Raw genomic sequence first — 16,063 nt, 5'->3', positions numbered from 1 at the left:
AGACGGAGACTAAAGCAATCCTGACTCAACGTATTCAATAACGGTTCGCTATTGTTCGGTTTTGGTTACATGCAGGTTGTTTTAAAAATTAGAATATAAAATAAAAGTCAGGTCGTTGTTTTGTGATGAACATATTGCAGTCGAATAACGCCATTGTCACAAGATTAAAGTAGTCGGCTAAAACATGCAAGTTCTAAATTTGGACTCGTTTGAAATGTATTCTTTAATATTTCTAGAAAAAAGTAAAATCACAAAAATATTGAACTCAGAGGAAAATAAAGTCGGAAAGTCCAAAATCAAATGGCAAAATCAAATGACAAAATACATAAAAAACGAATGGACAAGAAAGGTCACCTATATTGCTTGAATATCATAATTATTGTTTTTACAATTAATCTAAATAGGATAATAAACCTTAGGCTAGTAATCAAAAACATATTTGTGGCATCGAATTGGTCTTTTTATTGTTATTTATTTTCAAAACTAATAGGCAAACTTAAGTAAATATATTTTGCTATTTGCTCATCTGTTATAATATGTTTATTGTAAGTCAGACGTAAGGCTTGTGTTTTCAAGATTCTGATTGATAAAGATAAATATTTTTTTTTTTTCTAATTTGTCATAACATATTAATTGTAACTTATACAATCAAATTGTTTATTATCAACACTATGATAACATTCTTAATTTCATAATTTTACTAGCTTAGGACAGCAATGACAGAACATACAGCATGCAACCATGGCCCTTTTATTAAGTGAAATAAACAATAAGATGAAATACAGAACAGAAAATAACAGACAATTAGTGCAAATCCAAAGTCGAAGACAATACAGAATGGGGAATATAGGCAGATAAATATAGAGAATAGAGTATAATTGTCTGAAACATTTAAAGAATGAAGAAATGAAGGCATCCATCATGACTCTGACCACTTATATACGTCAGATGTTTGGCTAGATATAAGACCAGGTTTAATACATTATTTTCTACAAATAAATTGTCTATACCATGTGAGAATATGACAGTTGTTGTCCACTTTTTATTTTGCCAGTAGATGAGGTACTTTCCGTTTTGAATATTCCTCGGAGCTCGGCATTTGTGTTATTCTTATTTTTTATATCTTGTGTTTGCAGCCTTGAGTGATCGTGTCAACTGACTTATTTCTGTGTTTATTAGTTTTTTTAAGAATATAAATATGATAACGACATTTTCGAATAATTTAATTGATAAATTTGATATCAGGTACCAGTGGAACTCCAAGACTGCAAGGAAAAGAGGCTCCTATTATATAAGAAAAAAGAGTAAAATATATTGGCAAGTGTTTCTAGACTTTTATTGATATTTGATAGTTTTGATCTATAAAATGAGGGAAGGGCGCCCACCCTGTACGCACTACACTCCTTGAATCCATCGCTTACTGAAAGACTGAACATTAGATTTAGATATCATAAGCTGTGCTTCCAGAAATTTATAATATGGATTTTATTGCTTGATTTGCATGCCTGTTTGGACCACTGATCTACATATAAAAATATTGTTCCAATGAAAATGTTTTCCGCATCGAATTGGTCTAATTTTCAAAAAAGGTGTAAATCCAATAACAGTTTCAAGCTTACACACCTTATTGTTTTTCCTCTTTGGAATAACATTATTGGTTTAGCCTAATGACAGTTTTATTGTAAGAAAGGAAAATAAGTGCATTTACATTCCTTCATATTGTAGTGTTGACAGTCTGTCTAGAAAATGTTTTGACAAACTGTTAAATATGTTTTATCCATATTGATAAATATTTTTTTGGAGACATAAACATATGATAAACATAAATGTTATTTCAACTTTTTGTGTGTACGGTAAAGTCTGTGAAGACCTTCAAGAACTGAACTGCGTTGGTCGAAAGCATTGTCTTATTGTATATTGCTGTTTTGGAGAAGGCTAATTCGCCGTTTGTGAGACCAGTCATGTGCTTGCATGTAGACGTTATAGAAACAAAAATAATAATCCATACCAACGATGTGTAATTAATGTTCTTTTACATCATGTAGCTGTGTGTTCTCCTAGATATTTGGAAACATACGAATCAAATGGCTTTAATAATACACGATACAACACTGAATGTTTTATAATCAATAATAATAAATTAAAGGGGTACTGGCTACGTGATATATAAAAAATCGTATGATATTTTTGTTTGTTCAATCAATAATGAAAGAAAAATAGTGAAATAAATGTCTGCTTTTGGCAGTCATTATGGTTTTTTTTTTCTCAAAATAAGCTACGAATCATTGATAATGAAGAATGTCCACATTTAAAGTACAACAAACTTACGGTAAATCATTTGATTGACTGATTCTATCAACAAAAAATATTTTTTTATACAGGAAAAAAAGCGATGAAAAACATATATTTTTAATCTATGATAAGAAATTAAAAGGGCCTAGAGAAATTCATTTGCACGAGTTCGCTTAATACATTTATAGATATAGGAAGATGTGGTGTGAGTGCCAATGAGACAACTCTCCATCCAAATAACAATTCATAATAGTAAACCAATATCTATATTTATGTTTATGTCGCTTAAAAGGTCATCGGAGGTCAACTCGATAGCAATTATATGGCGTCTAGACTAAAATACACAGTAAAAAAAGCTTCATATATTCGAGCCCATGCCATGTAAACTGTTTTTTTTTTTAAATGTTTCACATTTTTAAAAATCAAATATAAGAATTTGAGTCAAATTGGTGATCATGAATTTGACATCTAGTGCCTCTTAAACGTTGCATTTGCAGTGTAGAGAGATCATGCACTAGAAAAAAAAAAACTTTTTGCAATTAGAAGATAATTTTCTTAAAAAAAGGCCACACTTGTTGTATACTTATTCGGAGGACAAAAGAAGTTTTATTTCAATTTTAATATTCCACAGAGCGAAGCAAGGTAAAATTTGTAGACAATCTATACAAAAGAAAATGATAAATAAGCATATACCGAAGGTTCTGAAAGTCTAAACAAAATCAACTTTACATATCAGTTGAGTGATTTTAACATGTTTAAGCAACTTTCATAATTTGAACTCGTTTAAATCAAAATTGTAAATACTTCTTGTAAGTTCGTCTAATTGATTTGATTGCTTGTTTTCAACATTGATCTACATAGAAAATAACATGTTTTTTTAACCGAATTGGTCCTTATGATGGTGACACACATGGTTTTACAAGATTGTATTTCCTCTTTGAAGAAGATATTATTGATTGTTTTTTGTACTTATAATCAATTAAGATAAACTTGCAGAGTATTTATAACAAAGGACAATTGAGTTCATTTAAGATCATTTAAGAATCATGTAAACTTTTTACATGTTTATTTTTTTTTTTAAGAAAAACAAGAATGTGACCAAACGTACACAACAATATGCTTGTTGAAAACACCAGTCACTCAATAAACTATTGCATACCAGGTTTAAAGATTATTCTGTCATGTTTCTTGTTGTTCTAGTACATGCGCAAAACAAGACTATTAGAAATGACCAGCACATTACCATTTATGATAACTTTAGTGGGTTTCAAGAAGAACATATAAAGATATTCTTCTTAGGAAGCAATAGTAAAACACAGTTGCTTAAATTGTAAAGTTCAAAGCAAAAAAAAAATGAATTCTATGAATAAAGTATACCATCTCTTATATATCATAGGGCTCTAGCATGTAGAGGTATAGACAAAATACAGCAAAAGCAACTTGCATCTGTTCTCCCAAGTGTTGGGAAGTTATTGACTATTTTTAATTTTTAAGTCCCACGGTTAGTTTGTTTTAATTTTTCTTATCAACTACATGTAAAATATATCTTATATAGTTTGAAATTTTTGTTTCAAGACTTTTTTTTTATTAAGGTAAATACATTGTGATGTTTGCTTATCTTTGATAAATCATTTATCATAATTAAGAAGAGTTATTAAAATTAGAGACATTGATTAATCATGGTAAATCTATTGAAACTTTTTTATAACAGTATATAATTTATTCATTTTGAAATTTTACATTTCTATTTTTGTTATAATTTCTACTTCTTGTTGCAATTTAAAGGAGGGGCGAAAATACTAGAAAACAATAGTGCGAGAAACTGCCACCACCAAACTTTTTCCCCCAAAAAAAGAAGAAAAACACAAGAGATACAATATTTTCCTTTGATCTTTAAAACCAATGATAAATTCACTACCTTCTGTGTTTATATCTATGTGGGTATAAAAATATAAAACTGTATTTATGTTTATTTAGGTATCAAAAAACGTTGTTGTTGAATACATGCAGAGGTACTCGGGTAGTGTTCATGAACTTTTACATTTAAAGCAATATCTAAACAAATTGTTTTTATTGGTATTTTCATAACATATCTTAGTATCACTAACTGTCCTGCAAACTGTTGTTTTAAATATATTTTGGAAAAGCACAAGGTTACACTTTCTCAGACTGTTTATAGAGTTGTCTTAACACTAGCATCTTTGGGTGTGCACTTATTGTACGTCGTTAGGTGTGTACTAGCCTGGAAACATAACATGGGTTAATAACTAATACTAATTTGGAATAAATGTGAACTATATCTTACAGGAACTGGAATTATGTTCGTCAAAACCTATTCGTAGTTTTTCAGTTTTTGTATATGTTATGCTTTTACACGTCCGTCAAGGTTAGTGTCTGGCTTAAAAGCTTACAAAGACATTAAACCCCACTACGTTATTTTGAAATCAAGTTTAGTTTCTGGTTTAAGAGTTTACACAGACCTTTTACCGACTAGGTTTTTTTATCTGTCCTTAGTCACTTAATTAAAGATGTTGTTTATTCTTTTTATGATATCTTCAGTAATTGGTTCTTGTTTGCAAAGTTTAAAAGTTTATTATGTCTTGCACTTACTGGTGGTATCACGTTTCTTTTGTCTTTGACCTTTAGTTGTTTATAATCTCTTCTACCATTTACTAATAAATATATTTCGTATTGGCAATTGTACCACATCACCTCATTCTTAAATTTGTATGTATGTGATATATTTGAAAGCAACGTACGTCTTTAATAGAACCTTTCCCGTTTCATTTTTAGATTGGTTGGATTGTTTCCGCTACAAAGTCAAACTTTTGACTAGTTGTCTATAATCTTATGTCATTGTTGTTCTGTTCTCCTGGTTTTAATTGTTTCGCATTTCGTACCGCGAAAGAAATACACCGGACGATAATTATCTTCCTTTCATAGTAGGTGACTATACACATCAAAACGAATTTGCATTAAATTATGTGAGATGAATTATTGAGAATAACACGAGCAAACAAGTTGTAAGATCTTATTTTCAAAACAGCGTTTGGATTTTCTACAGATACTGATAATTATGATCATCTCTTATTAACGTCCAGTGGCATCCACAAACAGTGTTTTGATTTTCTACAGATACTGATGATTATGATTCTATCTTATTAACGTCCAGTGGCATCCAAAAACAGTGTTTTGATTTTCTACGGAAACTGATAATTACGATTCTATCTTATTAACGTCCAGTGGCATCCACAAAAAGTGTTTTGATTTTCTACAGATACTGATGATTATGATTCTATCTTATTAACGTCCAGTGGCATCCAAAAACAGTGTTTTTATTTTCTACGGAAACTGATAATTATGATTCTATCTTTTTAACGTCCAGTGGCATCCACCAACAGTGTTTTGATTTTCTACAGATACTGATGATTATGATTCTATTTTATTAACGTCCAGTGGCATCCACAGCCTACATATTTACAACCAGAAAATGTCAATGTCATGTTAACATGACATAAGATATGTACTAGACCGACATTCTAAATCGTATATTTACACGTGATTTTAAAGGAAAATATTTAAAGGAAGATGTTTTCTCCTGTCATGACATTTCTAAGAACACATGTATTAATCAATCTTTTCCTTCACTCCTAATTGCCCCTTGCATAGGCTTTTGGATTGAACTGTTGAGAAGGCGACCACGCTTCTGCCATGATATTTCTTCTAATACCATGCTGGTTAATCTGTTCCCCTATTCCTAATTGCTCCTTGTATAGCGGAGAGGCGACACATATCTTTTTTCAGGCTATTGATAAGGCGAGCACGCTCCTGCCATGGAATTTCTGCTTACACCATGCTGGTCAATCTGTTCGTTCTCGTATTCCATAATTCCCCTTGCATAGCGGAAAGGTGGCACATATATTTTTGCAGGCTATTGAATGTAAACACAGTCCCTTAAGGGCTTGGCTCGTCGAATTGCAGTGACTAGAATCTAGTACAATACAAATTCAAACTATTATTATTCATTTACAAACATATGGCGCATTGTAAATTAAGATACACCTTTTCTAAAACAGTCCGAAGAAATAACCATTGCATTGCCAAAATATAAATATCGACAATCTCTACGGACACCAGTGTGTATACCTGTAAAGCAATGCATATTCAGTCATGATTGGAGTGAAAAAAAAAGAAAATATTAGAACAACATCATTAACTGACGGATGTACAACCTTGCAAAATATCAACTGTTATATAAGTACACTATAACAAGTACTTAATTAAGTGAAATTAGACTAGGTTAACACATATTATTATTGTGTCGACACTAAAGAGGAAAACAATGTAGGTGTGTCAGATTCAAACTGTCATTTGATTTGAACATATTCAAAAAATTTGACCAATTCGATGCTTAAAACATGTTTATTTCAATAATATTGTTTCATTTAGGTGATTGGTCAAAACAAGAATGCAAATCAAGCGACAAATCTGACTTTACTGAAAATATTGACGACTACTCTGAACGAGCTCAAATAAGGACACTGTCATGGAAGCGCACCCAATAACATCGAAACATAATGTTTACAATGAATTCACATGACATCATCAGGGAAGAGTAGATGGTGACAGTCGCATAGATTTCCCTTTTATTGACAACAATGTGGGGTCGGGAAAAGAACATTTTCTAATATGCTTTATATGTCCACACAATTTAGCCTCGCAGCGCATCGCTTACCGATTGTTTTACCATTCGTAACAATGACACAACCTCCTCTTTCATCAATGTTTACTTTACTAAAACATCGCATTTTTGTTACGTTTAAGACAGCATTCTGAAATTAAGAGACATAATCTTTTTTAAATTGAAAAGAATTTAGTCTTAGCTTAACTAATTATAAACATACCACACCAAGCTGCTATTTCAATAAATACACATGCAAAATTGCAACATATGTTTTTCATATGTTTAAAAAACAAAACAATATGTATTTTTTTTATCATCATGATCATGTAAAAAACGTTTGAAAGAGAAAAATGATGTGTCGACTGACCATTAGGTTGAGGTCTTTTATGAATTTGCGAATCCTTCAATTCTTTAATGTTTTTCTTATCTATATTAGTTATAGCCATTATTGCGTTTTCCTTATATTTTAACACATCATTATTCTCACTTTTGACTTATGTCTCTATTACGAAATTTCTGCACTTTGTGCTTATTCTCTTTCATAAAGACTATTGATTTTAACAATGTTTAACTGAAAATAAAAACTTGTATCATATAAATACGAAATTGAAGATGTGGTAAGATTACTAATGAAACAACACTTTAAAGGGAACAAAATGGAAGAACAAATCAACAAATATAATAATAATAATAATAATAATAATAATAATAATAATAATAATAATAATAATAATAATAATAATAATAATAATTCTTTATTTAAAGAGGGTTACACAGTTAGCTATAAAGCTAATCTTCCCTGAGGCCCTCATGAAATACAATGAAATATAACAAACAATTACAAAATATCAAACAGACACACATACATGAATAATGAAATAAAAAATTGTTATGAAATATACAATTTTCAAAACAGGTAAAAGTTACAAATTCATATATGACATGTATAGTATTGGCATCAACAATATCATAAGTTTGAGTAAGTGTGTGAAAATTATTATGCAAATAAAAAATGCACAGCTTCTTAATGTTCCATCAAGTAATTTTTTAAATCTTTTTTGAATGAGCTTGTACTTGAGGTTGATTTTTTCAGGGATATTGGTAAGTTATTCCATAAAATACATCCTGAATATATAAAAGATTTCTTATAAAGCTCTGTTTTGGCTTTTGAAACTTGTAAATTTTTGCAAGAGGCATTTCTCAAACGATATTGGTTTATTTCTGGCATTTCTTTAAATTTTTCAGTGAGATATACAGAGGCTTCATTCTTAAGGCATTTATGCATCAAAACTGATTTGTGGTATGAGATTCTGTTCTCTACTGTCATCCATCCAAGCTGTTTAAACAGTGGAGCTGATGATGAAAGTGGATCAACCTCTAAAATAAGTCTTGCAGCCCTTTTCAGCAATTTTATTATTCTAACTAGCTCATTTTTAGCACAACCACTCCAAATAATACAACAATAATCTATCAGTGGGAGAATATAACCATTATAAAATAATTTTTTAGATCAATATTTAGAAATTTCTTGATTTTAGAGAGTAAAAAAAGTCTAGATGAAATTGATGAACATAAGTAATTAATATGGCCTGTCCAGGACAGATTAGAGTCAATTCTAACACCTAAATTTTTTTCAATTGATGATTTTTGAAGAATATTATTCTCAATAGTTAGAACTGGTTCTGCTTGATTTAAACGCAGCCTTTGTCTTGTACCTATAACCATACATTTTGTCTTATCCGAATTTATGAACATGCTATTTTCATGACACCATTTTTCGACACATTGGAGATCATCTTGTATTTTTAATTGTATATCACCAATAGTCTTTCCTGATGTATGCATAGTTGTGTCATCAGCATACAAGTCTGTATGGCAGTTTTTGATGTGTAATGGAAGGTCATTTATGAACAAAACAAACAAAATGGGGCCAAGTATTGAGCCCTGTGGAACACCAAAATTTATAATTTTTTTTATCAGAAAACTGATTATTTATATGGACCTGCTGTGTTCTTTCACTCAAATATGATTTTAAAAAATCAACAGTATCTTCATGGAAGCCATAAATTAGAAGTTTTTTACATAGAATTTCATGATCAACAACATCGAAAGCTTTCTTAAAATCCAAGAGGACGGCCAAATTGATATTTCCATTATTCATTTCATGTCGCCATTTATCAATAATATTAATGAGGGCAGTTTGACATGAATGGTTGGGTCTAAAACCAGACTGGGAAGGGTGTAAAATATCAAACTTTGTCAAATATTTATACAGATGTTTAGATACATGTCTCTCAATTAATTTTGATAATGTTGGCAAAACAGATATTGGTCTGGAATTCCTAGCTACATTTTTTTCACCAAATTTGAAAATTGGAGCTACTTTGGCATTTTTTAAAACAGATGGATAAATACCAGTATCATCAATCATTCGATTAAAAATGTATGTTAAGGAAGATGCTATTAAGGAGCACTAAGTTTTAAAATTTTTGGACCTATATTGTCAGAACCAGAAGATGTTTTAACATCTAGTTTGGTTATTTCAGCAAATAGTTCTGAAACTTTTACTGGAGGAATGATGAATTTATTATGCCTTTTTTTCAAGAATTTCATTTGTACATAGTTTGTCAGAGTATTAAAACTTGAGTTGCTTGGTGCTCTGCTATGCCTTAATTTTTCAACACATGAGGTGAAATAATTATTGAACGTATTAGCAATTTCTTTATGATCGGTAAGGTGACCGTATGCATGTCCTTCAACAATGAGCACAGCTCTTACTTCATATTCAGCGGTATCTTTTACGTTTTGTCATTTGGATGAAGAATTCGTAAATTTCTCATATCTTTGAGCACCAAGATAATGTATGATGTAAAGTCAAACAGTAAACACGCATTCAAAAAACAAATGTAAGCCGACCCTTTTACATTTCACATGACACCGGCTGTTATGCTAATGTTAATAGACTTTTGAGGATAGAAGACAAGATTATAGTTAGGAAAATTTGGAAAAAAAAAGGATCAATAAAATTACTGAACCTTTAGATAAATCTAATATTATCAACTTCAGCTGTTTGAAACACATACGCTTCAATCGAATTAGATATTTACCTTGCATTTTATGATGAGTCTTATGTAGACGAAACGCGCGTCTGGCGTAGTAAATTATAATCCTGGTACCTTTGATAACTAATTATGTCTTTGAAACGCTGTTTATCATTCTAATAAAACATGTAACAGTAATTTTTGGTTTTCTCTTTTGAACTGTGAAATATTTAACATTGACAGGGACATAACAATATAATTTTATATCAACTTATCTTCACTAGCAATTTAATTTCACAACTATCTCCGAGTAGCAAAATAACGTGAATATAAATAGTTGCGAATATGTAAAATTTGGATCTTTCCTTATTTAACTACATCAAGTAAATGAGACAATCGCGAAAGATAATAGTCGCGGAGTAGACAAAAACGAGGGATAAGCGACATGAATTATCTTAAAAAACAAATTGGTATACAATAATACAGATTGGCTTTGCTCATTGTTTACAGCCTGAAGGTAACCACACGTGTTCACATCAACTCAGTTGGTCTCATGTTTTTACAGTTGTCTCTTAGCAACAGTAAATCATCTATTTGTTTCTGTATATTTTGTTTTATAATACAATGACACAAGGATAATCAAGTGACCCTGATCTATATAAATGTTTACTTATACTTATATGGTTATTATTGAAGCGAAGCGAAATCTATCAGAGGTACGATTAGCTACCTTAAATGCTAGTATATGATCCTGTAAAGACCTGTAAACATTATTATACTTTTATAAATGTAACGACTCCAGATTAACATTGACCACACTTAAAACGGATGGCAGGAAATTCAAGCGATGTTGTTTTTGATAAAATGAGAAATCAGTACTAAAATTAAGTTTTGAAAATCATGTAAGGTATTGATTTGAAAGCAACGCATGCTGTTTTATATCGAGTTAAGTCTAGATAATCCTATTGTTTGGATTTTTAAAAATCCCTCATTGCAGGAAGGCGTTAACACAACAACATTGAAAACAGTCTTTCATGATCGACATCATAAGTATTCGAACTAGATTATATCAAGGATTGATGCTACATTTTCATGGCGTCTGTTTAGTTGAACAATTTAATATTTTGCAGTGACAAGGCGGTAATGATATAATACGGTTTGATTTGGCTCATTATTAATTCCATAAGGTGTCCAAAAGTGTTTATATCAAGTGCGTTGGTATCATCAGATTAAGAAAGGAAATGGGGAATGTGTCAAAGCGACAATAACCCAACCATAGAGCAGCCGAAGGCCACCGATGGGTCTTCAAAGTAGCGAGAAACTCTGCACCCGTAGGTGTCCTTCAGCTAGCCCCTTAAAATATGTATACTATTAGAGTGATAATGGACGTCATACTAAACTCCGAATTATACACAAGAAACTTAAATTGAAAATGTTTACCATTGTTTCTTCGGTAACAACACACTATCTGTTTGTTTATATGTAACTATTTTGATTAGACTATAAAACACAAGAACAATCAAGTAAACCTTGCTCACTATGCGGTATGGGCTTTGCTCATTGTTGAAGGCAGTACGGTGACCTATAGTTGTTAATGTTTGTGTCATTTTGGTCTTTTGTGGATAGTTGTCTCATTGGCAATCATACCACATCTTCTTTTTTATCTGTTCTATATAAATGTTTATTAGAGGTGTGAGGCGAATGATACTAGAGAAGCATTCACATTTATTAGTCGAAAATACATTGACAACGCCATGGCTAAAAATTGAAAAGACCATCAGCAAAACAATGGTCAAGTGCACAACAAAACCATAGACAACTTAAAATAAATGAATTGAATCATATGGTAAAATAATACAACTTCAAATTAATGCAAGAAGTCAAAACGTATTATCCATTTATCATGTCTTACGAAAAAGGATAGCACGTCAATTATATAGGTATAAAACCACTAATTCATAGCCCCATTGCTTTCTCTGCAATTTCGAGCATTTATGGATACTTTGTCTTAAGTTCAAATAAAGTGGCAGTTATTTCATGTCAAAACTGTACCTTATCCTGATTGGTGCTTAAAGAATCAACATATCTTTCATTGCATATTAGAGCGTACTGGTTCCCCGACGTTTGATAGTATAAAAACAGAAAATTCTGATATGAACAACAGGCCAAATGCGCACTCCTATTAAAATTTCATATCCTTCTTTATTTTTTAAGTAAACAAGGAAGGGTTTTGTAGTGTTCCCAAGTCCCCAAGCTTTCATTTGATAAAAAAACAACCCAAATATTCCCACTATTGACAAAGATACAGTTATGCGTAGGAACTATTGTGTTTTAAATATTTACTACTTTCTTGTAGGTCCTTTCCGAAATGTTGCAATTTTAACGTTTGTAAAACATAAATCATTATTTGGAAACAGCATCCTGACATTGCTACAACCTGAAATATAATGTATATCTTCGATGACGTTAAGGACTGAATAATGACATTCGTAGGCCTAGAATTAACACAAATGAAGCAAACATTATTTAAGGAATGACTGTAATATTTTTTTCTGTCTATGAAGAAATAACATAAAACATTTGGTATTAATTTGTTGAATAACGCGCGTAGCGGGTTATTTAACAGTGTGCACCACATTTTTTATGTTATTTCGAATAGACAGAAAAAAATATTACAGTCATTCCTTAAATAATGTTTGCTTCATTTGTGTTAATTATTATAATTGAATTATAAATTCCATTTTAAACCATAGAAAACTATGAAAAAACGTTGATGACGTCAAGGTCACATGACTAAATTATGTATATAGGCTTATAACAAAATAACGTCAGCCAATCAGAAGACACGTTACATCCAAAATTAAATTATTATAACGATGTCGTCGAGTTTATTCAATAATAATATCAACACATATCATATGTGTTACGCTATTAACTACCGTATAATAGATAAATTGTGTTTGCTCACAACTGTAAATGTGATGGAATGCAGTGTGATAATTGTGTTATTGAGGTGAATAGAATAAAATAAATGTGAAATACAACAGGTTGTGTCACTATTTATACTTAGATAAGAAGAACAAACATAATTCATGTAAGCTGTTGATTAAAAATGTATAGACCGTCAATCCAAAAAGGCGTGAAAACATAATTCAATAGTCTTCTAAGACGTCAGTTTTATTTGGAATAGAACTTCTTTAACAGTATTTTTCAGTTATGCTTTTTATAGATCCCCCATTTCAGGAAGCCGTCAATGTTAAAGTTAATAAATAGTTCTGAGACGTCATAATAATTCAAACTTGATTAAATTACCAAAGTAAGTTCAAAGATGGACATTCAAAAAAGGGGACCGTCATGGCTAAAAATGAAAAAAAAGATAATCAATTAAACAATAGTAAAATGTTATGACCACAAAAATTATTTACCAGTATCAAAACAATGGTTTTTATTTAAGGTCATATTAAAAAATTAAATAAAAAAAAATGATAATACATTATTCCAAAAGCAAGTACATCTTATAGGATATACATTAAATTTTTGACACATTAATTATACATGCACCATATTAAATAAACAGACATATAATAATAAAATGTTAACTACATTGAAATACATTTAATCACTCGTATACAATACAATTTCAAGTATAACGCAAAGTATGAAATTCATAAAATTATTAAAAGTTAGCAGTGTAGTTTCTCCGCTAATTTTAAGTATTTACCAAGATTGTTCACTTCTTTAATATTGTGTACAGATAACAAATGTATTAATTTATAAGTAGAGGGTTGTCTCCAATAGTATTGTTTGATATATTTTCCCTTAATGTCAGCATATTTATTACATTCCAATAAAAAATGATATTCGTCATCAATGGAACTTGTATTACAGTAATTACATAATCTATCTTTCCTGTCAATATTATATTATCTTCCTGTCTCTATATTTAAATTATGTGCACATATACGGTATTTACAAATATAAGGTTTATATATATAATTCACTTGTTTGTCCAAGTAAAATTGTAAAGTATGTGTACAAAAAATATATTTATATAATTAACAATTGTTTGAGACTTCAAAGAAAGCCTCTCTCTTTTAATTGTCTCAGAAAAAAATCTACATTATTTACCTTTTGACTTAACCAAATAAAGTTAAAGCCATATTTACCAAAAAATGTCTCAAATTTAACAATACCAGTTCTGTTTATCATTTGTTTTATTTTTATTACAGCTACTAAACATTTCATCATATCAGTTTTTCAATATACAATTATCAGTACATAATAATTTTATCCAATATTTTACCATTCTGTATTCTCTCTCTATACAAATAGGTATTCTATCCAGTTCACAATAAACCATGTTATTAACAGTACTCTTTTTTACGTTTAAAAAAAACAAGATGAACCCTTTCAAAATAAAATATAGTATATATTGCACTTATTGTAAATGATTCATTCTTTACTAATAAGTATTCATTAATCTGACAAATTTAACGGTAGATCTCATAATGATGCCTCTTTAATCATCAAGTCTAGGTCTGAACTATTTAAAGTATAGTAATGTCCGATCAAGGCTATAATAATTGATGGTCTGCAGTCGTATCATTGTCATTCCCCGACATGGCGTTATGATTCAAATCATCTGATAGCTAATGGGGATTGAATGATGTTCCAGATTTCAACAACTCGTTGTATGAATTTTTATTATCCTGAAACAATTCATAGACGTTAAAACAGTTTCACTTATTTTATTACGCGTTTGCTTTGAGAAGTAATACCTTGCCTTAGTTTGTAAGATTCATTATACATTTAAGTGCAAGTAAGAGTGCATATGTTTCTACAAATTTAAAATACAATGAAAGTCACCAAGAGTTCAAATACCATGGTTATGTTCCGATACAACAAAATTGGAAACTGTCCATAGCTGCTCAATATTATGTATAATTCAGCCCCTCTCTCTTCTCTTCGGATAGTAATTGGGTTTAGAGACATCACCATTTATTTGACCAGTTTACCATAATTTAAGCATTACAAACACTACAAAATGAAGGGAGTACTAATGATAATCTTCAATCTTATATCGTTTTATCTATGAACTTCTGAGCGTTCTTGTGTTTGTTTGTATTGAATCCCTGAAAGGTAATATTGTCGAATTTATAAAATAACTATTTTGAATTCGAGCGTCACTGATGAGTCTTTTGTAGACGAAACGCGCGTCTGGCGTATGTACAAAATTTAGTCCTGGTATCTATGATGATTTTATTTACAACCACTTGGTCGATGCCACTGCTGGTGGAGATTTATTTCCCCGAGAGTATCACCAGCCCAGTAGTCAGAACTTGTTTGTGCTAACATGAATTATCATTGATTTGGTTATATTTATAAATTAGCTGTTTACAAAATTTTGATTTTTTTAAATACTAAGGCTTTTCTACCTCAGGCATAGATTACCTTAGTTGTATTTGGCAAAACTTTTAGGAATTTTGGTCATCATTGATTTTGTTCTATGTAATTGTTGATATGAATATTTTGTATTTGTATTTTGCCTTTACGAAGTACTACGGGTGTGTTCCCTCTTTTGTTATAAAGATGATACCCTTTTTACATCGGGAACAACCAGAAAGCATTGCCAATGTGTTATAAGGGAGTATTTAAAATGATGCGCCAAAAAAAAAAAAAAAAAAAAATTTACAGGTTAAATCAATAATAAACAATTAATTAACCAATTAATATTGACGCAAGGCTATAACCAATTACAACAAAAGAAATAAGGCATCGGATGACAGATCAGTGTCATTCAAATAGTGCCTTCATCTAGAGTTTTATAATTTTTTCAAGCGTTTCATAAACATATAGATTCATCAACAATTATGTAATATATCAATACCCCAAGGGTGACTTGGGTATAGAAATATGGTCACTTGGTCTTCTCCCGACCGGCAGTAAAACGCTTGTCGAAGTGGGGCGTCCGTTTGGCTGTGCGGGATGTATCAAGTTCGCAGTCACGTCCGGTCAGAAGGGGGACGTTAAATCTGATGCCTCGTGT

The sequence above is a fragment of the Mytilus galloprovincialis genome, chromosome 12, assembly GCF_965363235.1.
Source record: "Mytilus galloprovincialis chromosome 12, xbMytGall1.hap1.1, whole genome shotgun sequence".
Classification (NCBI taxonomy): Eukaryota; Metazoa; Mollusca; class Bivalvia; order Mytilida; family Mytilidae; genus Mytilus; species Mytilus galloprovincialis.
The sequence above is the reverse complement of the archived record's forward strand: the minus strand, read 5'-3'. Positions refer to the sequence as shown.